Genomic DNA, 25,387 nt, shown 5'->3' with positions numbered 1-25,387 from the left:
CCACAAAAGGGAGTAAGCCCAAAGCTTTGCGAAAAGCTTCGAACTTCTCACGAGGCAGAGCCTTTGTGAAAAGGTCTGCAAGGTTATCCTGTGTTGGCACATAAGCCAAACTGATCTCTTCTGCAGAGAGTCTCTCCCTGACATAATGGTAGTGCACCTCAATGTGCTTCGTACGAGCATGGAACACTGGGTTCCGCGCAACTGCCAATGCGCTCTGACTGTCAGTGAAGATGGTGGTGGCAGATGGCTGCCCAACACCCAAATCAGCCATAAGGCGTCTGAGCCACACACACTCAACCGTAGCTGTGAAAGCTGCCCTGTACTCAGCTTCACAACTAGAAGTGGCCACAGTAGGCTGCTTCTTGCTCAACCATGATATGCATGAGCTTCCAAGCATGAAGCAAAAACCACTCGTGGACACGCGTGTGTCATAACAACCAGCCCAGTCAGAATCTGAAAAAACATGTAAATCTGGCGGCAATGATCCCCCCTTGGGATAAAACAACCCAAGATGCCGAGTACCACTCAAATAGCGAAAGATACGCTTCACTGCCTGCCAATGCTTAATGCCTGGGCTATGCATAAATCTGCTCACCTGTGAGACTGCAAACTGAATGTCTGGCATACATAAATGAGGCAACCAACAGCTGTCTGATAGAGTGTGACATCAAAGTGATCTCCAGCATCATGAAGACTCAACTTCAAACCTGTCTCCATTGGAGTAGCAATAGGCTTGCAGTCTTCAAGGCCAAATCTCCGCAACAATGTTTCAATATACTTTGTCTGACACAAAGCAATACCTCCATCACACTGCTTAAATTGTATCCCCAAATAATGATGCAAATGCCCCAAATCTGACATCTCAAAAGAGGCATTCAAATCAGCCTTAAAATCAGCAATATGACTCTTATTTGGTCCTGTGAGCAGCATGTCATCGACATAGAGAGCAATGATTAGATGTACACCATCCACACGTTTAACATACAAAGTGCTTTCTGTTGGACTATTCTGAAACCCATGTGCAGTCAAATATGCATGTATTTTTTCATACCAAGCTCGTGGAGCTTGCTTTAAACCATATAAAGCCTTTTTTAACCTGCACACTTTGTTTTCCTGCCCTCTTTGAACAAAACCACGAGGCTGCGATACATACACCTCCTCATGCAAATCTCCATTTAAGAACGCAGTCTTTATGTCCAGCTGATGTACATTCCAACCATTATGAGCTGCTAATGCACAGATGCTACGAACAGTGGTCATACGACATGTGGGAGCAAAAGTCTCATCAAAATCAATGCCCTTCTCTTGAGCATAACCTTTTGCAACAAGCCTAGCCTTATGGTGATCCACTGTGCCATCAGGCTTACGCTTCAATTTGTATACCCACTTAGTGCCAATGGCCTTCTTGCCAGGGGGCAAGTCACATAAAGACCATGTACTATTCTTCATAATAGCATCGTATTCTGCTTGCATAGCAGCCATCCAATTTTCTGAACTTTGTGCCTCATCAAATGATACAGGCTCACTTTCATCGCACATACTAGAAACAGCCAATGCATAACAATCTGACGCATAAGAGGCACCATGAGAGCCAGAACGAGTGCGACTAGACAAAGGGGCATCCAACTTGCTGTCACGCAAAGTCTGCACCAGCCATCTAGGCATATTCCTAGAGCCCTCAATCTCTTGTCTCTCATCCTCAAGTGCATCATGCACATCTGCATCAGATATAGGCTGATCTGTGCCATCATTTAAAACCTGCATAGGCTGAAAAACTGCCTCATGAGGTATTGCACTTGACTGTGCACCACTGAAAAGAGGCAACAATGTATCATAGACATCACGTGAGCTGATATCTGTCTCCTTAGTACATGAAACCAAGGGCTGAACTGCATCTTCCACAAATACAACATCACGGCTAACCAAAATGCGCTTTGTCTGTGGATGATACAAACGATAGCCTTTGCTCTCAGCACTATATCCAACAAAAATACATTTGACAGCTTTGTCATCCAATTTTCTGCGATGTTGCACAGGCACTAATGCATATGCCAGGCAACCAAAAACACGTAAATGGCCAACAGATGGCTTGCGGCCATGCCAAGCCTCATATGGAGTGACAACCTGTAATGCTTTGGTGGGACACCTGTTTAGTACATAAGTGGCACACATGACAGCCTCAAGCCAAAAACCATGTGGTAGACTTTGACTCTTAACCATACATCTTGCCATTTCCATGAGAGACCTGTTTTTTCTCTCAGCCACACCATTTTGCTGTGGTGTATACGGCACTGTACATTGGTGTTTTATCCCACGCTCAGCCAGAAATGCATTAAATTCTGAAGACATATACTCCCCCCCTCGATCTGAACGGAGGGTGCCCATCTTACTTTCTGACACATTTTCAGCCATAACCAAAAACTGTTTGAAGCACAAAAACACTTCGGACTTTGCCTTCAAAGGATATACCCATGCATGCCTGGTAAAATCATCAATGAAAGTCACGAAGTAAAGGTAGTTTCCAAATGATGGAGTTTGCATGGGACCACAAACATCACTGTGAACAAGCTGCAATCTGCGTTCAGCTCTCACTGATCCATCTTTGGGAAAGGAAGCACGCTGCATTTTACCCAATATGCAGCCCTCACAAACATGCTTGACAGGTGCCTCAAGCTTAGGCAAAGAAGACACCATTTCAGATTTCTGCAGGCGCAGCAAACTTGCAAAATTCAGATGACCAAAACGTGCATGCCACAGTTTTGCATTTGAAATAGCCTGCGTATCCATAATAGCACATGCTGAATCCTCTACACATTTGCCATCCATATTGAGCTTATACAGCCCTCGACATAGTGAACCAGATGCTACAATGATGTCACCACAAGAGAGATCATGAACAGTACATCTGTCATCCACAAATTTTACAACCAAACCTGTTTTGGCAAATGCGGAGACTGACAGCAGATTCTTTTTGATCCCTGGCACATACAATGCATCAAAAAGTGTAAAGGTGTTGCCATTTGCAACATTCAGCACAATCTGTCCAACTCCTTTAACGGGATAAGAGGAGTTATTGGCACAAGTGACAGTATTCCCTGTGGGAGCAGACTCAAGGAAAGTGAATAAACTGCGCTGCGAGGTGATATGCTTAGTGGCACCACTGTCAAAGTACCATACATCTGAATCTACTGCAGACATACATGTGTCATGCAAAGATGGGTCATAACTGCACTGCGCATTGAATGCCCATTCTGTATCTAGCACAACATTAGCAGATTCATTGTTAGAAGGAGAGGCATCTGCAACAGCCATACCAGCCTCTTTCTTCTTAGCCTCTTTCGCAGCCAGCTTAGGACACGCTTTGATGACATGATCATTTCCCTTACAGTACTTGCAAAATGTCTTCTGTTTGTCACCCTTCTTCTCATCTTTGTCTTCCTTCTTTGGTTGCGCAGCATTTGCAGATTTCTGCTTACTAGAAGAAAAGCCAGCTTTACCTTTCCCGCTTCTCTGACTAGCAACGAAAGCTTGATCTGCGACACGCATAATATTCCTGTTTTGCCTTGACTGGTCTTCTTGCAGCAAAACAGAAACTAACTCCTCAAATGATAAGGCATTGGGATTGCCTTTCATCATCAAGCGAAGAGTGGAAGCAAAACCCTGATAAGAATCTGGTAGACCATTCAAAACAGTCTGCACAAGTGAACTGTCTAACAGGATTTCATCTGCAGAAATGAGCTGCTCTTTGAAATCCTTGATCTTTGTCAAAAAGTTATCCATAGAATCACCTTCGTTCATATGCTCATTCTCCAACTGTTTTCGGAGCTAAGCAACACGAGCCTCATTTCTTGCCTGATACAATGTGGCAAGTACATCCCAAGCATCCTTAGAAGTCCTGCAGGAGCGAATATGTGGGATAATGGTACGTTTGACAGACAGCGCAATCAAGGCATGAGCCTGCGCATCTCTACCATCCCAACGAATCTGCTCTGCTGAAAGTGGTGGTTCTCGAACAGCTGCTACAGCACTTGTGCCTGCACCATCATCAACAGTACCTGTTTCTGATGTGTTTGCAGCATTCCCAGCCACAATAGGACGTGCATCAATACCCTGCACAATGTTCCATAACCCCTTTGCTACCAATACATGTCGCATCATATATGCCCACAATGGATAGTTGGTGCCATCCAACTTATCCTCAGCAGCCAACATGCGGAATACATCATTGTTGTCAGCCATGGCCAATGACTGTACTACTAGATGTAAATGCTGTCTGTAAGAGGTAAACCTGTATAAAATCGACCTGTGCTATGTAGCACAGCCCAAAACAGACGAATGGGCACCTGTCCTGCAGATTTTAATCTTGACAGAAAATCTGCACAGTAGGACGATTTTGCCTGCGCAGTACTTGGAATGCAAAAACGGAGAGCGAAATGACTTCAGATCAAAATTCTGAAAAAAACAAGCCCTATGGGCTCTCCCACGGCATATACTAACCTGCAGACGCTCGTGAAACCTCGTTGCAATCGGAGGAGATGAAGCGGCAGGTGCCGGTGATGCTGCCCGGGAGGAGGAAGCCTGCTCTGATACCAATTGTTGGAATTAGGGTTGCAGGAATGCACACACAACTTCAAGAAGATGAGGAAGCTTGAGCACAACACAGTAGTGTATTATGAGTGCCTAAAATGAAAGATCACAAGCCCTAGAAGATAATGGGCATATATACAATGCACGGGGGAAAAAACCTCCTAGTGAGGGAAAAAGTGCCCCGGCGGTCCTAAGTGTGTTCACACACATCACTACTATAATATGGTAACATGGATATGGCTCCCCCCTATACGAACAAGGATGACAAGTTGAAAGGACCCAACTATGCCCATTGGACGCTTCAAATGCAGATCTGGTTCATCCACAAGGGTTTGTGGGATATTGTTCAGGGCGCTGAGAGGAAGCCCGAGCGTCCTCAAAACTCTAGGAGGTGGACTTTGTCAGAATATGCAGCGGAAATGATATCCAAACTTGGGTAGACAAGAGCAAGTAGACTGCAGAAAATAATCAGCACAAGAAACACAGAGAGATGTGTGTAAACTCTTCTCTATACACAAGATCCCGAAGATACTGAATGAGAAAGTGGAGGAGGATGAGGGGCAATATATACAAACCCATGAGGGCAGTCGGCCAGCTCTAGAAAGTGCCCACGACTGAGTAAAAACCCACGACTGCTGAAAATAGCAGTCGGCCAGCTCCAGATGCCTACGCCTGAGCAAATCAAGTCGGCCAGCACTCCTACAGCCCACGACTGATACAGATGCAGTCGGCCAGCTTCAGAGTGCTCTTGGCATCACCTGGCAGCCCTCCAACCACTAGAAAAAAATGGAAAAAATAGGGAAAAAAATACGGGGAGTGTGGAAAAATGATATACGGGCGGGCACACCCACAACAGAGGCCCTGGTGTATACAAATAGAGAGGAGATGACTTCTAACACCCCCTCTCAGCTCCTGGCTGTGTAACCAACCCCAGGGAGCTGGAGTGCCGCCTGAGCGTAGCCTGAGGTAGAGACTTCGTGAAGAGGTCCGCCGCATTGTCCTCCGTCGAACAATAAAGTAGCAAGATGTCACCCGCCAAGATCTTCTCACGAACAAAGTGATACTGTATCTCTATATGCTTGGTCCGGGCATGGAAAACCGGGTTCCGAGCAATAGCTATACAACTCTGGTTATCACACTGGATGACTGTGGGCTCCCTCTGTGGAAACCCCATCTCGCCTAGCAGCCTCCGCAGCCATACAACCTCACAAGCAGCACCACAAGCAGCCCGATACTCTGCCTCTGTCGAAGAAAGGGCAATAGTTGGCTGCTTCTTGCTGCTCCAAGAAACTGCTCCTGAGCCGAGGGTAAAAGTGTATCCTGAAGTAGACCTCCTCGTGTCTGGATCTCCTCCCCAATCTGAGTCACTCCAACCTTGGAGCTTGACTCCATTCCCTCCTGTGTAAAAGAGTCCCAGATCCTTCGTACTCTGCAGATACCGCAAGATCCGCAATCCTGCTTCCCAATGAGTCTTCAATGGCGTCTGCATAAAAGAGCTCAACAGCCCCACAGAGAAGCTCAAGTCCAATCTGGTGTTCAGCAACCAGATCAATGAACCAACCAACTTCCGGTACTGCGAGGCATCAACTGGCTCACAAGGATCTGTAACGGTTAACTTTGTGTTCGGGTCCATCGGCGAAGTAATAGGCTTGCAGTTCGCCATCCCAAAGGCCTCAAGCAACTCATGAACATACCGCTGCTGAGAGACGAAAAACCCCCTCTGGGTCTGCCAGATCTCCAACCCCAAGAAGAAGTGGAGTAAGCCTAAGTCGGTCATCTCAAAGTCCTTTGACAAGGCAGCCTTCGTCACTCCGATGTGCTCCACATGACCGCCGGTGAGAATGAGATCATCCACATAAAGGATGATGAGTGTGACCATGCCGCGTTCCCGAAAGAGATACAGGTTCGGATCTGCAACCGATCTCTGAAATCCAGTCCGAATAAAGAAGGAATCAATCTTCTGATTCCAAGCCCTGGGAGCCTGCTTAAGACCATACAAGGCCTTACGTAACCTGTAAACCATCCCTTCCGATCCTAGAACAATAAAGCCTGGAGGCTGCTCAACGTACACACCTCCTCCTGCAGGTCACCATTAAGGAACGCCGATTTTACATCCATCTGGTACACGGGCCACCTCTGAGAAGAAGCAAGGGCAAGAACGGTCCGAATCGTGGTCATCCGCGCTGTCGGTGCAAAGGTATCCTCGTAGTCGATGCCTGGCCGCTGAGCATAACCCTTAGCCACGAGCCTGGCTTTGTGTTTGTCCACCGACCCATCAGCCGCGTACTTGGTCTTAAAGACCCATTTGACACCAATGACTAACCGCTTCGACGGCCTCGGTACCAACTCCCAAGTGTTGTTCTTCTCGATGGCGTCAAGTTCCACCTGCATGGCTTCCCTCCAAGTATCCTGTGAAAGGGCTTCCTTGACGGAAGTGGGCTCTTTATCCCGCATGATACGAGACATAAGAGCATAGTTCACCTGAAGAAGCTCCGCCGTGTTGCTTTTATCTCGAACTCGATGTGATCTTCGAGGGCCGTCCTCTGTGGTCCACTCGGAGGGTAGCTCCGTGACACCTGACTCCCGAAGGGTGTCCATCAACCACCTAGGTACTCGAACAGATCATGGAGCCTCCTGTGGTCACGGGGGCTCAACTCCAGCTGCGGGCTCAACCTCCTGTGATGACTGAGGTGGATCAACTGGAGTGGTAGATTGGGAATCATCATCAAACTCTGGATCTCCAAGAAGTGGCGGCTCCTCGACAGTGGATGCTGGAACATGCTCATCAAAGACCACATCCCGGCTGACAACAATCTCGTTCCTCTCTGGATCATACAACCTGTATCCCTTGGAAAGAGAGTTATACCCCACAAATACCAGCTTGCGGGACTTGGAGTCAAGCTTCCCCCTCTGCTTCTTCGGAATATGTACATATGCGTCACTCCCAAAGACACGGAAGTGCGAGACATCGGGTTTCCTGCCAAAATATGCCTCAAATGGAGTCATATGGGGTACAGAAGTCGTCGGAGAGCGGTTAATGGTATGGACAGCTGTTGCCACAGCCTCACCCCAAAGTGGACGAGGAAGATCTCGATGCTCCAGCATGGTCCTCGCCATCTCCACCACAGTCCTGTTCTTACGTTCAACAACTCCATTCTCCGAAGGCGATCCGGTATTGGCCAATTCCCTCTTGATGCCATGATCTGCACAAAACCGGAAAAATACAGTCGAGGAGAATTCACCTCCTTTGTCAGCCCTGAGAGTCTTGACCTGAAATCCAGACTCTTTCTCCACCATCACGTGCCAATCCTTGAACCGAGCAAAAGCCTGGTCCTTCTATGAAAGAAAGTAGACCCACGTGAATCTGGTACAATCATCAACAAGCAGCATGAAGTAGAGAGATCCTCCCAAGGATGGTATCTGCTGTGGTCCACACAAGTCAGTGTGAATCAACTCCAATGGTTTCGAAGCCCGCCTGGAAGCCTGCTTCGGAAAGGATTCCCTGTGCTGCTTACCACATATGCAAGAACTGCAGCGTCCTTGCCTACTACCAACATCTAGCAAGCCAACCACCATCTGGTCCCGGAAGGCGCGCCTCAAAGCATCCACATTTAAGTGGCCAAAACGAAAGTGCCACAACTCTCCGACCTGAGAGCCTGTCAGTGAGGAGAGTGCAGAGAGCTTGTAGATGCCATTCTCCACACCGCCTTCCCAAACAACTTTGCCTGTCTCACGGTCCCTCAGAGCAACTGAATGCTCCTCAAATTCTACCCGAAAGCCAGTCTTGCATACCTCATGCACTGACAAAAGATGAAAGCCCAGAGCAAGGACATAAAGAACACGGGAAGCATGCTTGCCCCCCTTGCCGTCGGGAATAATCTCCATCCGGCCCTCACTATGTATCGGAATAGTGGAGTTATCGCCAATAAAGATACGACCTGACTGCCGTTTCAGATCCAGGAAGAAGTCACGGGATGGAGTCATGTGCCTGGAAGCACCACTGTCGAGAATCCATTCCCGGGTATCCTTTGCGGTGAAGCTAACTGCCTCCTCGCTCGAAGATGATGAAGCATCGGAGTCCACCATCTCCAAGTGCACAAATGCCGGAGTCTTCGCAGCTGAGGCTGAGGACTCAGCACTCTTCCCTGTCCGCTTAGGGCACTTCCTCCAGTAGTGGCCTTTCTCGCCACAATCATTACACGATCTTTCGGCCTTCAGCTTCTCTCGTTCTGGATCAGGCTTCTTCTCGGAAGACTTATCTGGTGAAGCCTTCCCTTTGCCCTTGTTGGTATTACGGCCTTTCGACCGTTGGCCAGTTAAGGCCTCCGAACCTCCGCCGTGAGGAGGGTTCGTAAAACGTTCCTCCTGGTCCAAGACCATTGGCACAAGCTCCTCCCAAGTAATGGTGCTGAGCCTGCCACTAGTGATCAACGAGGAATAGAAAGCAGAATACTGACCAGGCAAGTGGGAAAGTAACGTGATGGCCATATCTTCAGATGATATCTCTTTCCCAGCTTGAAGGACTTCCTGCTGAAGGACCTGCAGCTTGTTAATGTGTTCCCGCATCGTCGAAGACTTTGCAGGGTTCATAACCCGCATCTGCACTTCCAAGGATATCCGCTTCATGGGTGACACCCTGTTGTACAAAGAAGCCAAGTGCTCCCATATGCCTCTCGCCAGCGTCATGTGCTTCACATGGTTGATCACCTGTGGTGTGCAATTGAGGAATATAAATGACCGGACCCTGGCGTTGACACGGTCCCACATTTGTGCCTGTGCCTCTCGGTCCTTCCTTGTCGATAATAACTCCCCTTCCTCAGCTTCCGGCCTTGCCCCCCTTTGATAATAAAATCAGCAAGATCATATGACTCCAAAACTGACTCCATCATGACCTTCCAGATGCCATAATTGGACCCGTCCAACTGCCGATCCACTGGGAACGTGGGGAGAGTCGGAATCTTCACGTGCTTCTCAGCCATCTCAAGTAAATCCGCCATCTCGGAGAGTAACCTGAAAGGGTGGGTGGGTGGGGAAAAATCTGAAAATCAGAAAATATGCAAGTGGCTGTCCAGCCCCTTTGCCCGCCTTTCTCTTGCACCTTCTCTTCCCGTTCAGCCCGAAACAGTCCACCGATCAGCAACCTGTTGCTCCCCCTCTTGCTCAGAAAAACGCCCAAGATCTCCTAGAGCCTAGGGCTCTGATACCATGTCAGAATATGCAGCGGAAATGATATCCAAACTTGGGTAGACAAGAGCAAGTAGACTGCAGAAAATAATCAGCACAAGAAACACAGAGAGATGTGTGTAAACTCTTCTCTATACACAAGATCCCGAAGATACTGAATGAGAAAGTGGAGGAGGATGAGGGGCAATATATACAAACCCATGAGGGCAGTCGGCCAGCTCTAGAAAGTGCCCACGACTGAGTAAAAACCCACGACTGCTGAAAATAGCAGTCGGCCAGCTCCAGATGCCTACGCCTAAGCAAATCAAGTCGGCCAGCACTCCTACAGCCCACGACTGATACAGATGCAGTCGGCCAGCTTCAGAGTGCTCTTGACATCACCTGGCAGCCCTCCAGCCACTAGAAAAAAATGGAAAAAATAGGGAAAAAAAATACGGGGAGTGTGGAAAAATGATATACGGGCGGGCACACCCACAACAGAGGCCCTGGTGTATACAAATAGACAGGAGATGACTTCTAACAGACTTGGGATCAGGAGGATGAATTTTGTTGCGGAATTACAAGACTGGGAGAATCGGGACTCAAAGGCGCATTCAGTGCTTGTGCGGGCCATCATAGAGGAGGTCTCACCGGCAGTGCAAACTCTCACCAGTGCTCATCGGGTATGGTCTAAATTGGAGGATCTCATTGCTCGAGATTCATCGATGAGGCCAGTTATCTTGCAAGGACAGCTCTATGGTTTGTTATTCCCTGAAGGTAGTTCCATGCAGTTGTTTCTCATGAAGGCCAAGGTTATCCATGACCAGTTACTGGCTATGGGTGCTGCTTTGTCCTCTTCTCAGTTGAATGCACTTATCCTCACCAAGCTTCCCCTAGACTATGCTGTGATTTCTCGATCTTTGAGGTGCCACGTCACATCCACTCAGTTGGATTTTGATGGTCTTAGCTCCCTACTCTTGGAGGAGGAGTCCGTTCCCGTTTCACAAGGTAAGTTAAGGTGTCAGTCTCAACAGTTTTGACCAGGCGCTTCCTCAGTTTAGAAGAAAGGTCGGAGTCGCTTCTTCTCTTGCAGGAAAAGAGGACATCTGTCCAAGGATTGTTTGTCCAAGAAGAAGGACAAGACCAAGGGCAAGGCTTCATCTCAGAGAAAGGACAAAGACATGACACATGACAGTGATACACATTCTAGTACCACTTCTAGGGCTCCTAGGGCACTTCCGGCTCAAGAGAACCCAAATGGTGTACTTCTGTAGTACACATGGAATTCCCCCCATGTGCTTCCAACCAGAGGAGGCTTGTGGGCAGGAGAGGGGGCTGATTGCAACTCCACTTACTGGTGCATGGAAAACATGATTCGGAGTTCCAAGCATTAGACATTTGGCAGCACATGGTTATCTTTTGTATAAGAGAGAATATGGACTGAATCTCTTCCGAGTTCATTGTTCAAGACTTTTAGGACGTGATGTGTTTTCCGTCCACTATTGGGGATTATGGGCACGGTGTGTCCAGCATCTCATCATCTGTTCTTGGAGTTCACTCCACACTTGTGTGGGCATTCGTGGCTAAGCAAAGTTCCTTGCTGATCGTGGTGGCATTTTGTTTCAAGGAAACAGGTTGGTGGATGCTCTCTCCGAGGTGATTCTAGTATTCGCAATGCTGGTGTGTCCATGGTTGCATCTTCATCGGCTTATCTTCTTCCTACTCTTGCACACTATGAGATGCAAAGGGGGTGTTAGAATTTATGCATCTCGATGTATTTAGGTTGTACATATTATTAGGCATTTTATGTATTTTTCTCTTCTTTTATGAGTCGTGGGGCAGTCGGCCAGTTCACTCATGCACTATATAAAGGAGGCCTCCCAATTCTCACTTAATCATCCAATCCCTTGCACAAGTTCAACATTCTCTTGCTGGTGGCTAATTGTCATTGTAAAGCCTTCATGCTAATATAAACGGTGATCTTGTCCACAAGCTCTCTCTACTCTCTCTCTTGCTCATTTTCTGCTTCCGCCTGTGCATTCTCCAACAAAAAGTTGGTAGAGGTCTCAACTATTCTCACAAGAGTTTAGAGGCTTCCACCCACATATAGTGGCATTACAAAGTGATACTAGTAATGAAACTCTTGATACTACTTAGGATGGTGATTCAGCTTGTATTTCACGTTACTAGACTAAAAATGTGTTTAAGGACTAGAGATTGTCTCGTTCCAACCATAATGTAACTCGACTTGTCCCTCATGGACCACAAGCAGACTTGGATTATTAAGAGCAAGCTCTCAAAAACATGCATGTTACAAAGATGTTAATCAAGCAAAAGAATGTGTTCTGAGAAGATAGTTATTTAGAGACAGGTGGAACATCTTAAGAGACTATTTCTAAGCATCATAACTTGGCTCACATCAATAGATATGGGGCTAGGCTAATACTAAACTTTATGGGACACCGTAACATTAAAATCCAGATTCAAGAGATGCTTTTAATAATTGATTAAGTGTCAGATCAATGTGAATATCGAATTCAAATCCGCACCTAATAGGTATATGGCCCCAAAGCACAAGCCGCCACAAGTTGTAACGCCTTCAAGCAAGAAGCCCAAGCCGCCTCCAGGAGGGTACCAACTATAGATGGGTCTACTCATGGAAATATATGTTTGTGTGTGTGTGTGTCAGTTAGTGAACAATTCGTAATCAAGGCTCACAACCGAATGGATATCCAAGTAACCAGCCTCAAGCTCAAGGGAGAAGCTATAACTGGATGGTAAGCTAGCCACTTCTTCTTCTTTAGCCCATTGAGTTAAGGGCTGATTTCTCTGAATTCTTTTACTGTTGACTCTACATAAGTGAGTGGATTGCTCAGAAATAGTCTCTCGGGGCAAGCAGCGGGTTGCTGAGGGAGGAGGTGTGATCTGTTGACTATTGAACGTTTCAACGGAAACACACACACACATAGATATATAGACATACATGCATCCATACACATGCACCTATATGGATATGAGGATCAAATCTGCTAGCTTTACTTTGTCTTGCTCAGAAGTAGAACTCGGCTGAACGTGCGAAAAGGCCACCAGATTGATCACTTGCAAGCGATCTTCACGGCAGGACGAAATTGCTACGCGAAAGAAGGGGAGGGGCAACAGTCATACCTTCTTCAGGGCAAGCTGTGCGCGCCGGGGCTTCGCCTGGAAACCTGATTTTTCTTGTTAGGGCGCCTGTGACAGAGCACAGAAACCCTAAATTCGTTATCCGTAATGAGCTCGAAAGGCTGAACCTCGTACGAGAGATGGGGGCTATAAAGAACAGCGCAGAGAAGAGTAAAGTTTTCAGCTTGCTCTTTCGTGTCATATGCTCCTAGGTGGGCTCCTTGACTTACTTTTTGCTTCCATGCACACGTGTCCCTTGTTAAAAAACTTCGGCCCCCCTTCTCAATCTCACTCTTGTAAATCCATCTCAAATATAGCTTTTATAATTTTTTGGGAGGAACTTTAATTTTCACACAATTTGAGAAAATGAATTTTGCAACTCATGTTCACATATGAGGCATATGGCCATTTGCCTCAAATGGGGGACAATGGCCTACGCCCACGCATCGTGAAGGAAAATTGTCTCCATGGCCTTTACGTTCGTCATAGCTCATGTAACGTATGAGAGACGTGGTATGACTAGTAAAACAAGGCACCTGCCACCAAAAGACATCATAGTTAAATGTCCAAATTTTTTTATCCTTTATCATAATGTTGAAGCCAACACAAACTTGTTCAGATCTAATCTTAATGCCCTCCTTTCTAACTAAAATGTATAGCTTCATAAAGTCACCTCTACCTTAGAGGGGATCAAGCACTACAAACAAAAACAAAAAGCAAAAAACAAAAAAAAAGTGACATCCAAAATTTTTAACGATTGGAATTTCAAAAGTTTGACATACAAAGGGTAAGCCTTCTTAGCTCTTCTTGTTCTTGTTGATTTATAAGAAGTAATGATGATCCTATTCACCAAAATCTTAATGAGCAACAGCCCATGGATGGCCTCCAACAATATATATATATATATATATATATATATATATATATATATATATATATATATATATATATATATATATATAGCCCATCGATGGCCTCCAACAATATATATATATATAGCCCATCAATGGCCTCCAACAATATATAATATATATATATACATATATATATATATATATAAAGTTTAAGGCTTTCCAAATCCTGAGAAAGAGAAAAAGGTGGGAGGTATGGACCTACCACTTAAGAAAGCTATTATATGCCTTCACATGTAGAAAGGTTGACTTACGCACAAAAGGGGTGCATATCATAACAGATGAATATTTTAAGTTAGTTTGTTTGACCTTGTAAGTTGCCTATATAAGAGGATACTCCTTCACGGTAGTACCACTTAGATTGGATCAATTGCTCTTATAACTAGAATCCTTTGTATAGCCTTACGTGCATTGCTTTATTGCTAGTTGACTTATTGATTTTAAAATTTAATTTAAAAAAAACAATAACTCCTTTCTCTTCGTAGAATTATATATCATTCATTTCTTGATTAAAATGAAAGAGGAAAACCCTATTTCGTTGAAAAAACCCAAAAAAATTGTTTATCAATTTTATTAAAAAAAATGAGATTGAGAGAATGTTTGAAGGCCCATCAGCTTCTCCTAATGACAAGTTGAAATTGAAAGTAAAACATAGTAATATTGCTAAGTAATTAAGGAGTCATATTAAGATAGATGAATTATGATGAGGTAGTTTAGTGATGTATATGTTGTCTAGTTATGAGAAGTGATGGGGTAGGAGATGACTTTTAGAGAACCTCAACCTCCATGTGAAGAACGTTATATGTTCTTGTTAATTTTTTTAGATGACTTTTTTGAGGCAACAATATCGCTTTCAACTTTTCTTTTTCTTTTTTCAATGAGGACTTTTTAAAGCACGTTTTCTTCGTTTCTAGCATTATTGCAAGCCACACTACTTAACACTCTTGGATTTTTAATTTAAAAATATTGTTGTCCCTAATTTCCTAGAGTACACATCATCTATACTCCAATAAACATGCATAAGGCATTTCACTATACACATCTTCATCACAATTCCAAAGAGAATTCTTGACCTCTTTAAGCCCCCAAAGCACATCTTCATCACAATTCCAAAGAGAATTCTTGACCTCTTTAAGCCCCCAAAGCATTCTTCATCATAGTTCTAGATAGGATTCTTAATGCCTTTAAGCCCAGAGAGCATACTTGGCCTATTGAAGACCAAAAGCCACTAAAGCAAATTGAAGACCAGAGAGCATACTTGGCCTATTGAAGACCAGAAGCCACTAAAGCAAATTGTGAAATAATGCAACCATGTGCATTAACAAGCTAACCAAAAGTATGCTCATTGGCTATAGATATTTAAAGGGTAAGAACAAGGACTATTATTCTAGAGTGGTACATCCAACTTACAAAATTTAATACGTTAGAATTTTGTAAAACCACAAATAAAAAAGGTCAAACTTTGAAGAATTTAGTACTGTGTGTGCTTGTTGTCTAAGTAAGGTTTTATAAATCATTAAGTGTTTGGGTAGTTTTATTAAGATTGGTTATGAACATAAAGTTTGGCATTCAATGAGGGTATAAGGAAAAACTCCTCCCAAAGACAGCCCTAAGAGAGTCAATGTATAATTCTAGGGCATATAGGAGAGTCAATGTGTATAAGTCTAGGGCATACATGTGAATCAATGTATAAGCCTAGGGAATACAACGAGAACTTCTCCCAAAGTAGCACTAAGAGAGTCAATGTATAAGTCTAGGGCATACAAGAGAAAAATGAAAGAACTTCTTCCAAAGATAGCCCTCGAGATAGCCCTAGGAGAGTCAATGTAGAAGTCTAGGGCATAAAGGAAAAAAATGAGACAACTCCACTGAAAGATAGCCCTCGAGATAGCCCTAGGAGATAGCCCTAGGAGAGTCAATGTAGAAGTCTAGGGCATAAAGGAAAAAAATGAGACAACTCCACTGAAAGATAATCACAAGGGAGTCAATGTATAAATCAAAGAGGTTTCTCTAGTATATTACATGAATTCTTGAATCTTTCTCTAATTCATCAATAGCTTCAATGATTTCGAGAGATTTGCAAATGATATGGTTCAACCATCTTTTGAATTCCATCCTAAGTGGATCATGATGAACCATTTCATAAAGGTTTCAAAGTCATTAGACATACACTAGTTAAGAGTATCGAAGTTGATAAAAGTTTCCCGACATAAAGCAATCTCTTCCATTAAGAGTAAATGTCCATGCAAATAATACTTTTTTTGAATCATTAACAACTCACTTTCCACGTGAAAAATTCTATGAGCTCTTTCTAAAAATCCTTTTTGGGTTACATTTATCAAAAATTTGTGTTTATAAAAAGATAAAATGAGGGCCAAAAAAACCCCCTTTTGCACTGTCTTTAGGGCAACTTTAATGCCCTTCCTAGAAAAAGGGGAGATATGGGTCCCCTTTTTTGCCAATTGCATGAAAAAGGGGTTGAAATCTACTTGCCCTCCTTATCATGTAGCTTCCCAAAAGGGAGGTTTTTCTTTGACTGCCATTATTTTAAGTCTACTTAAGAGCAGGGCTTTTATGGTCTCCTTTTTTTCACTCTACTCTCTTACCCATTGCCTCAAATGGGAGACAATGGCCTAGCCAGAGATCGTGAAGGATTGTCTTCAAGGCCTTTACGTTCGTCATGGCTCATGTAATGTATGAGAGACGTGGTATGACTAGTAAAACAAGGCACCTGCCCCAAAAGACATCGTAGTTAACTGTCCAAAAGACATCGTAGTAGTAAAACAAGGCACCTGCCAAAAGACATCGTAGTTAACTGTCCGAATTTTTTTATCCTTTATCATAATGTTGAAGCCAACACAAACTTGTTTACATCTAATCTTAATGCCCTCCTTTATATCTAAAATGTGTAGCTTCATAAAGTCACCTCCACCTTAGAAGGGATCGAGCACTACAAAAAAAAAAAAGTGACATCCAAAATTTTTAACGATTGGAATTTCAAAAGTTTGACATACAAAGGGTAAGCCTTCTTAGCTCTTCTTGTTCTTATTGATTTATAAGAAGTAATGATTATCCTTTTCACCAAAATCTTGATGAGTAAAAGACCATCGATGGCCTCTAACAATATATATATATATATATACATATATACATATATAAAGTTTAAGGCTTTCCAAATCCAGAGAAAGAGAAAAAGGTGGGAGGTATGGACCTACCACTTAAGAAAGCTATTATATGCCTTCACATGTAGAAAGGTTAACTTACACACAAAAGGGGTGCATATCATGACGCATGAAGATTTTTAAGTTAGTTTGTTTGACCTTGTAAGTTGCCTATATAAGAGACACTTCCATCAATGAAACAACATCTAGCATTTCTTAATTTTCTTCTTTTAATCTCTTCAAAGCGTACTCCTTTAAGATTGTTTGGGTTATTTTGTGTTTAGATTAAATTAGGACTTAGATTATATCAATTGCTCTTATAACTAGAATCCTTTGTATAGCCTTACGCACATTGCTTTATTGCTAGTTAATTTATTGATTTTTAAATTTAATTAAAAAACAATAGCTCCTTTCTCTTCATAGAACTATATATCACTCATTTCTCGATTAAAATGCAAGAGAAAAACCCTATGTTTGGTGACAAAAAACCCCAAAAAATTGTTTATCGATTTCCAAAAAAAAAAAAGATTGAGAGGATGTTTGAAGGCCCATCAGCTTCTCCTCAATGAGACAAGTTGAAAAGGCTTAAAATTGAAAATAAAAAAGAATAATATTGCTAAGTTTTTAGGAGTCATATCAAGATAGATGAATGATGATGAGGTAGTTTGGTGATGTATATGTTGTCCAATTATGAGAAGTGATGGGGTAAGACATGACTTTTAGAGAACCTCTACCTCCATATGTGAAGAACATTATATGTTCTTGTTAATTTTTTTAGATGACTATTTTGTGGCAACAATATCGCTTTCAACGTTTCTTTTTCTTTTTTCAAAGAGGACTTTTTAAAGCATGCTTTCTTCCGTTTCTAGCATTGTTGCAAGCCACACCACTTGACACTCTTGGGATTTTTTATGGTTGTCCCTAATTTCCTAGAGTACACATCATCTATACTCCAAAAAACATGCATAACACATTTCACTATACACATCTTCATCACAATTCCAAAGAGAAATGTTGACCTCTTTAAGCCCTAAAAGCATTCTTCATCATAGTTCTAGATAGCATTCTTAATCCCTTTAAGCCCTGAGAGCATGCTTGGCCTCTTAAAGACCAGAAGCCACTAAAGCAAATTGTGAAATAATGCATTCATGTACATTGACAAGCTAGCCAAAAGTATGCTCATTGGCTATAGATATCTAAAAGGTAAGGACAATAACTGTTATTCTAGAGTGGTACATCCAACTTACAAAATTTAATACGTTAGAATTTTGTAAACCACAAATAAAAAAGGTCAAACTTTAAGAATTTAGTACAATCTCTGCTTGTTCTCTAAGTAAGGTTTTATAAATCATTAAGTGCTTGGGTAGTTTTATTAAGATTGGTTATGAACATAAAATTTTGGCATTCAATGAGGGTATAAGGAAAAACTCCTCCTAAAGATAGCCCTAAGAGAGTCAATGTATAATTCTAGGGCATATAGGAGAGTCAATGTGTATAAGTCTAGGGCATACAAGAGAATCAATGTATAAGCCTAGGGAATACAACAAAAAAATAAGAGAACTTCTCCCAAAGATTTCCCTAAGAGAGTCAATGTATAAGTCTAGGGCGGCATACAAGAGAAAAATGAGAGAGCTTCTTCCAAAGATAACCCTCAAGATAGCCCTAATAGAGTCAATATAGAAGTCTAGGGCATAAAGGAAAAAAATGAGACAACTCATAAGGGAGTCAATGTTAAACCAAAGAGGTTTCTCTAGGATATTACATAAATTCCTGAATCTTTCTCTAATTCATTAATAGCTTCAATGACTTTGGGCGATTTGCAATGATATGGTTCAATCATATTTTAAATTCCATCCTAAGTGGATCATGATGAACTATTTCATAAAGGCTTCAAAGTGATTAGACGTACAATAGTTAAGAGTATCAAAGTTGATAAAAGTTCCCCTACATAAAGCAATCTCTTCCATTAAGAGTAAATTTCCATACAAACAATTCTTTTTTTGAATCATTAACAACTCACTTTCCACATGAAAAAATCTATGAGATCTTTCTAAAAATCCTTTTTGGGTTGCGTTTATAAAAAATCTGTGTTTATAAAAAGATAAAATGAGGGCCGAAACCCCCCCCCTTTTGGACTATCTTTAATGACCTTCCTAAAATCCCTCCTCCCTGGAAAAAGAGGAGATATGGTTCCCCTTTTTTTTTGCCAATTGCATGAAAAAGGGGTTGAACTTGCCCTCCCTACATGCAGCTTCCCAAAAGGGGGGTTTTTCTTTGACTACCATTATTTTGAATCTACTTAAGAGGGGAGGTTTTTATGGTCTCCCTTTTTCACTCTACTTTGGAAAATAAGGGGGCTTGTGGACCTTGCTTCTTCTTACTCTCTCTTTGATAAAATTTAAGGGTGCTTTTTGTGACTCTCTTTCTACTATGTTACTTAAAGAAAAAGGGGAGTCCCACCCCAAGTGTCATTTTTGAGGGAGCTTGGTGGAGGGAGCATTGGAAGGAACTTTTGCTGGCAACTCTTCTCTCTTAAAAATGTGGACATTCTCTCTGAAGTCCCTCCACCACTACCTCCTCCCATCTCCTCCAACTACCTCTACCACCACCTCATAGCCCATCCCACTTTCTCTCCTCCAGCCCGACTTAGCTCTTCCCTCTTCCATCTCTCTCTCCCTCTCCCACGCTCTTCCCTCTTTCCTTCCTTTCCCTCTCCCACGCTCTTCCCTCTTTCCTTCCTTTCCCTCTCCCTCTCCCACCCTCCCTATGCACAATCACTCTTTCCCTCTCTCTCACTCTTTCTCCCTTTCCCACCCTCCCTCTTACACTCTCTCATTCCCCCCCCTCTCTCTCTCTCTCCCTCTCCTTCCCCCCTCTCTCTCTCTCTCTCTCCCCCTCCCTCTCCCCCCCCCCCTCTCTCTCTCTCTCTCTCTCTCTCTCTCTCTCTCTCTCCCACCCTCTTCCCTCTCTCCTTCCTTTCCCTCTCCTTACCACTCCACAATATCACTCATTATAATTTAAAAGGTAAGGTAAGGACTGATATTCTAGAGTGGTACATCCAACTTATAAAATTTAATACGTTAGAATTTTGTAAAACCATAAATAAAAAAGGTCAAACTTTGAAGAATTTAGTACAATGTGTGTTTGTTGTCTAAGTAGGGTTTTATATATCATTAAGTGTTTGGGTATTTTTGTTAAGATTGGTTATGAACATAAAGTTTTGCATTCAATGAGGGTATAAGGAAAAACTCCTCCCAAAGATAGCCCTAAGAGAGTCAATGTACAAGTCTAGTACATATAGGAGAGTCAATGTGTATAAGTCTAGAGCATACAGGAGAATCAATGTATAAGCCTAGGGAATAAAACAAAAAAATAAGAAAACTTCTCCCAAAGATAACCCTAAGAGAGTCAATGTATAAGTCTAGGGCATATAAGAAAAAAATAAGAGAATTTCTTCCAAAGACAAGTCAATGTGTATAAGTCTAGGGCATACAAGAGAATCAATGTATAAGCCTAGGGAATACCAAAAAAAGAAAAGAAAAGAAAAAGATAACTTCTTCGAAAGATAGCCCTAAGAGAGTCAATTTATAAGTCTAGGGCATATAAGAAAAAAAAACGTCTTTCAAAGATAGCCCTAAGAGAGTCAATGTAGAAGTCCGAGATAAAGGGAAAAATGAGACAACTCCTCTAAAAAATAATCATAAGAGAGTCAATGTATAAATCAAGAGGTTTCTCTAGGATATTAAATAAATTCTTGAATCTTTCTCTAATTCATCAGTAGTAGCTTCAATGACTTTGGGAGATTTGTAACGATATGGTTTAACCATCTTTTAAATTCCATCCTAAGTGGATCATGATGAAATATAAAAAGGGGTTGAAAACTACTCCCCCTTCCTATTATGTAGCTTCCCAAAAGTGGGGCTTTTCTTTGACTACCATTATTTTGAATCTACTTACGCAAGGAGCTTTTAGTGGGCCCCCCTTTTTCACTCTACTGTGGGAAATAAGGAGGCTTGTGGACCCTGCTTCTTCTTACTCTCTCTTTGGTAAAATTTAAGGGGGCTCTTTGTGTCTTCCTTTCTAATTAGTTACTTGGAGTCTCTTTATAGCCCCATTTTCTTTGAGAAAATTTAAGGGTGCTCTTTGTGGCTCCCTTTCTACTACATTACTTAGGGAGTCTCCTTATTACTTAGGTTACAAAAAACTGGATTCTTTTGTGGCCTCTTCCCCCGCGCCCCCCAGGAGCCAAAATAAGCTCTCCTTTTCTTAAGCTCATATAAAAAAAGAGAACAGCATGCTTCTTCATATTTGATTAATTATTAAGACATCATTATTGCCTATTATTCTAGGTTCATCTTGATATCATTATCATGAAGATTAGGTTGTTGGCATTAAAAACAACATAAACACTTAAATATGATGATATATTCCTTTAACTCCTAAAAAAAGAATAAATTATATATTAATGAAATTTTTAAAATAGTGATGATGTTCTTTTATTATCAAAAATGTTTATTAAATTAAATAGTAAAGATGTCCAAGTTTCTCTGACATCCATAACAGAATTCATGTCACTTTTTTCAAGAAGTGTTTCTAGCCATGGCAAAAATATCTAACCTATATCTCCAAGTACTTTGCACTTATCGTTTTATGATAATAACTATTCTTTAGGCTTTGAGATACTTTGACTAAGTAGTACCAAGGCCCAATCTCCTCTTGGTGGTACCAAGAGGGATCTTAGGATCTTTTACTTGATTTAGCCTATGGCAATTATGGACCTCCTTTCGACACACTCAATGCATACACTTAATTATTTAAATGAATGTTCCAAAAAAAACCTCAAGTGCATAACATATCCATACAAGCAATAATGTTTTTAGTAAATAAAATAAAATATTTATTTGATAGTGTATTATGAAATAATTATCATTATTACAATTTGCTCTCTAAAAAGTAGTTTTTTTCTTGCTCGAAGCACCTTCTCTTTTTTCTACTAGCAAAAAATCATGTGAATATCCTTTTAAGATTATTGTATCATGAAAATTGATCAATTAATTAATTATCAAAATAAAGAAATATCAATACACCTAGTCTTCTCTTGTCCACAACTCATTGATATTAAATACTTTATATGCATACCTTATTATTGATTGATAGGCTAAAACTATTTGAGGAAGCTTAAAGAGAACATGTAGTATGATCCTAAGTGTGACATAAAAAAAACAATTAATATGAAAGAAAACGAACAAACCCCCACCAAATTAAGAAAGTAAGTAAACTTTCACCAAATTAATCAAATTAAGTTATCAACTCATAACATTATACCTTATTGTATTAAGGAAATAAATTATAACTTCTCTCTCTCTCTCTCTCTCTCTCTCTCTCTCTCTCTCTCTCTCTCGTGTGTGTGTGTGTGTGTGTGTGAGAGAGAGAGAGAGAGAGAGAGAGAGAGAGAGAGAGATGCCTTTGGTATACAAGTGTATAGAGGGGGGATTTTTTCTGGTGAGCATTTTCTAGCGAGCGAATTCCAAAAAGATTCCCTCTCTCCCATCAAGAGAGAGAGGGGCGAAGAGAATTAGAGAGAGAGAGTAATTTTAGAGGGAGAGGGAAAGAGAGAGCGAGAGGGAGTGAAAGAGGGAAAAACATAACAACATTATATCCTCTAGATTGAGGTTATTACTTCAAAGTGAAAATAAAACCAAGTTCATTCATATACAACTTCCAAATATAACTCTTCAGTCAAAACTATTGTATACCATCATCTTTACTTCTATGGGCCTCGCTTGTCCTATAAGGTGAAGGCACAAAGTAAGTGAAGAAAATTTGTTCCCTTTTGCACTTCCTTGAGCAAGAGATGCTCAGACGCATCATCAATAAAACCATGGGCTCGCCATATCGCAATTAAGCACATCACTTTGGTCTTCACTTGAGAAATATCACCATCACTACCAAGAAGTGATAAGGATGTGAGACTTTTCCATGCTTGTGCACCATCTATGGTCTTCTACTGCATTGGTGGCCTCCCTTGTGATACACGTAGCAACAATTTCAATGCTAATATTTTGATGAGGCCAGCACAAACAATATAAAGAAGGATTGTGGGTGGTGTACTCTACTAATAAGGCTTAGCTAAATGGTGATTAACAAAGTGCTATGGAGATTATCTCTATATTTATAGTAGTGGGAGAGATGTACTCTACTTTTTCAATAAACAAAATAAAAACACATTTCTTATTTTTTAATGTTAATAATAAAAGCATCTTTCCTCAAATTTCTACACCACAATAATAAAGGCATCTTTTGTACTTTTTTGGGGAAGAGCGAGTATGTATGGTTTTTTTTTTGTACATGCAATTTCAGATAAGGGTTTGTGTGCTTTGCGGTCCACCATACCTCTCTCTTCTCTCTCTAGCTCTTTTTTCCCCTCTCATTTCCCTAAGATTTCTAATGCTCGTAACGCGAACACCATTCATCAATAGAAGACCATGTTTTCTAATGCCATACCTACTTAAAAATGCACAATCCATAGCGAAAGGGGGGAGAGGGAGGGAGGGGGAGAGAAAGATATTACATAATTGAACCCTATAAAATGAGGTTGCTTCCATTGGTGTTACAAAAGTCCCAAAATACTATGGGAAATGAAATTCCATGCATTCAATGGTCTAATTTAGGTTAGGTTCTCCTACCAGACAAGGCATTATAAAGCTCTAAGTCCAATAGGATAGGTTTTTGGTGTATGAACATATTCCCCTTCTAGCTCAAGTTGGTGGTGGATGAACATATTCTCCTTCTGGCTCAAGCCAAGAACATGCAAATAAATGAAGTACAAGTGCTTGTATGCAAGATATGGCTTCTTCTTGGATTCTCTATTTGCAAAAGCTACACACGTATAATACGGTTTGTCTTTCACATGCACATCATCCCCATGCAATTTGATCTTGAAAACTTCATGCTTGTGCTCCAGCCTCTGCACTTCTTCTACCATCGTAGCTTTCATTTTCAAAGTGGCCTTTATTTTTTTGCCGCTTCCTCTGATATCGATGTGCGGTACTTGACTCTTATTCCATTTTGCATACCTGAGCCACCTACCTCTATGTTAGTAGTGGACCCATATGGTGGTTCTTTGGAACTTGCTATAAAGGACCTTGTAGCCCCACTGCTACTAGGTGGGGTAGGCATAACACCTTCTGCATTCTTGCTCTCCATTTGGTATCCACCTTCCATAATGAATATTCCTCCTCATCCATGAGGTTAGTTTGGGCAATCTCATTCTCCAAGCAACCTTCTATGAGTGAGGTGAAAATTAGAGCCAAACTTGATAATAAAACCTAAAAATTTAAAATTTTCTAAACAAAATTTCAAAACACAAATGTAATTAGAAAACAGTGCATCATTTTTTACCAATCCAACGAGCATAAGACATAAGAACTTATATAATTTTCCATTGACACCTCACCATAAACTAGTCGGAAGATACCAAAATTGCATGAACCACCAATACACAAAATCTGTCTATATTAGAGTGCATATATAAGTGACCATTCTTACATAACCACAAATCAATTGGAAGGTCCCAAAATTGCCTGAACCACCAATACATAAAACTAGTCCAAAATATAGGTAGAGAAAACATTGTAAGTACACAAAACATTCTAACAATCCCATGTCCTGCATGCCCCAAAAAGGCATAAACATCCAATTAAAAAAAACCACATTCAACCATGCTCTTTTAAGGTGTGACATTTGATCACTTGCCTCCTCTAAGTGCTTGAAACAACTCAATTTTTGTTAGAGCTGCTTGGTGAATAAACTCATGAGCAGTTGCATCCAAACCAATGACTTGCAAGTAAACAAAGTATATGTGCTTGCATGGAATGTATGTAGAACGCTTACTCTCTATTTTCTGAAAATCATCACATGTGCATCTTGGAAAGTTGTTGATCATACAACGGAGTAGTTCACTCCCAATGCTCTAGATCCACCAATGCTTACGTAAAAGATATGAGACTCATTTGCATACAATAATGGCCTCATGGATTACTTGTCCGTCCAAGTTTCGACCCATTATTTTGTTAACCTTGTCCTCCATCTCACAATTTTCTCGTCACGAAACCGTGGACGAAAAGTACTAGCCACCGTACCATTTGCAACCGTATTATTCTGTGTGCTTTGCAAAATAGCAATCCTTTTTTGCAAAACGAATCCATTTCTTTCAAGCATTTGCACCTCATGATGACAATCCAAATTGGTACCTTCTTCCATAGGCTAGACCCCAGTCTCGCTGCTGCTGGTGCGCCAATCACATGGTCCTCGTCAACATCCTAAGAGAGGTGTCGAAGATGAATTACAGAACCACACTACCCTCCAACAACTCCACCTAAATACGACCCTAAAAACATGGAG

The 25,387-nt window shown here is 41.7% G+C and overlaps 1 protein-coding gene across 1 annotated transcript in view; it reads right to left on the bottom strand.

Moving 5' to 3' along the window:
- The window catches only part of LOC147634594 (uncharacterized), a 63,563-nt gene extending 50,478 nt beyond the window's left edge, over positions 1–13,085 (bottom strand). Inside the window, exon 1 of the mRNA XM_086803705.1 lies at positions 12,916–13,085. The gene's annotated coding sequence lies outside the window, so the exon portion shown is untranslated. The remainder of the gene's footprint in view (positions 1–12,915) is intronic.
- Positions 13,086–25,387: the final 12,302 nt, after the last annotated feature.

This window comes from Cibotium barometz, chromosome 10, assembly GCF_041138505.1.
Source record: "Cibotium barometz isolate CiBa-2024 chromosome 10, ASM4113850v1, whole genome shotgun sequence".
Lineage (NCBI taxonomy): Eukaryota > Viridiplantae > Streptophyta > Polypodiopsida > Cyatheales > Cibotiaceae > Cibotium > Cibotium barometz.
The sequence above is the reverse complement of the archived record's forward strand: the minus strand, read 5'-3'. Positions and strand labels throughout refer to the sequence as shown.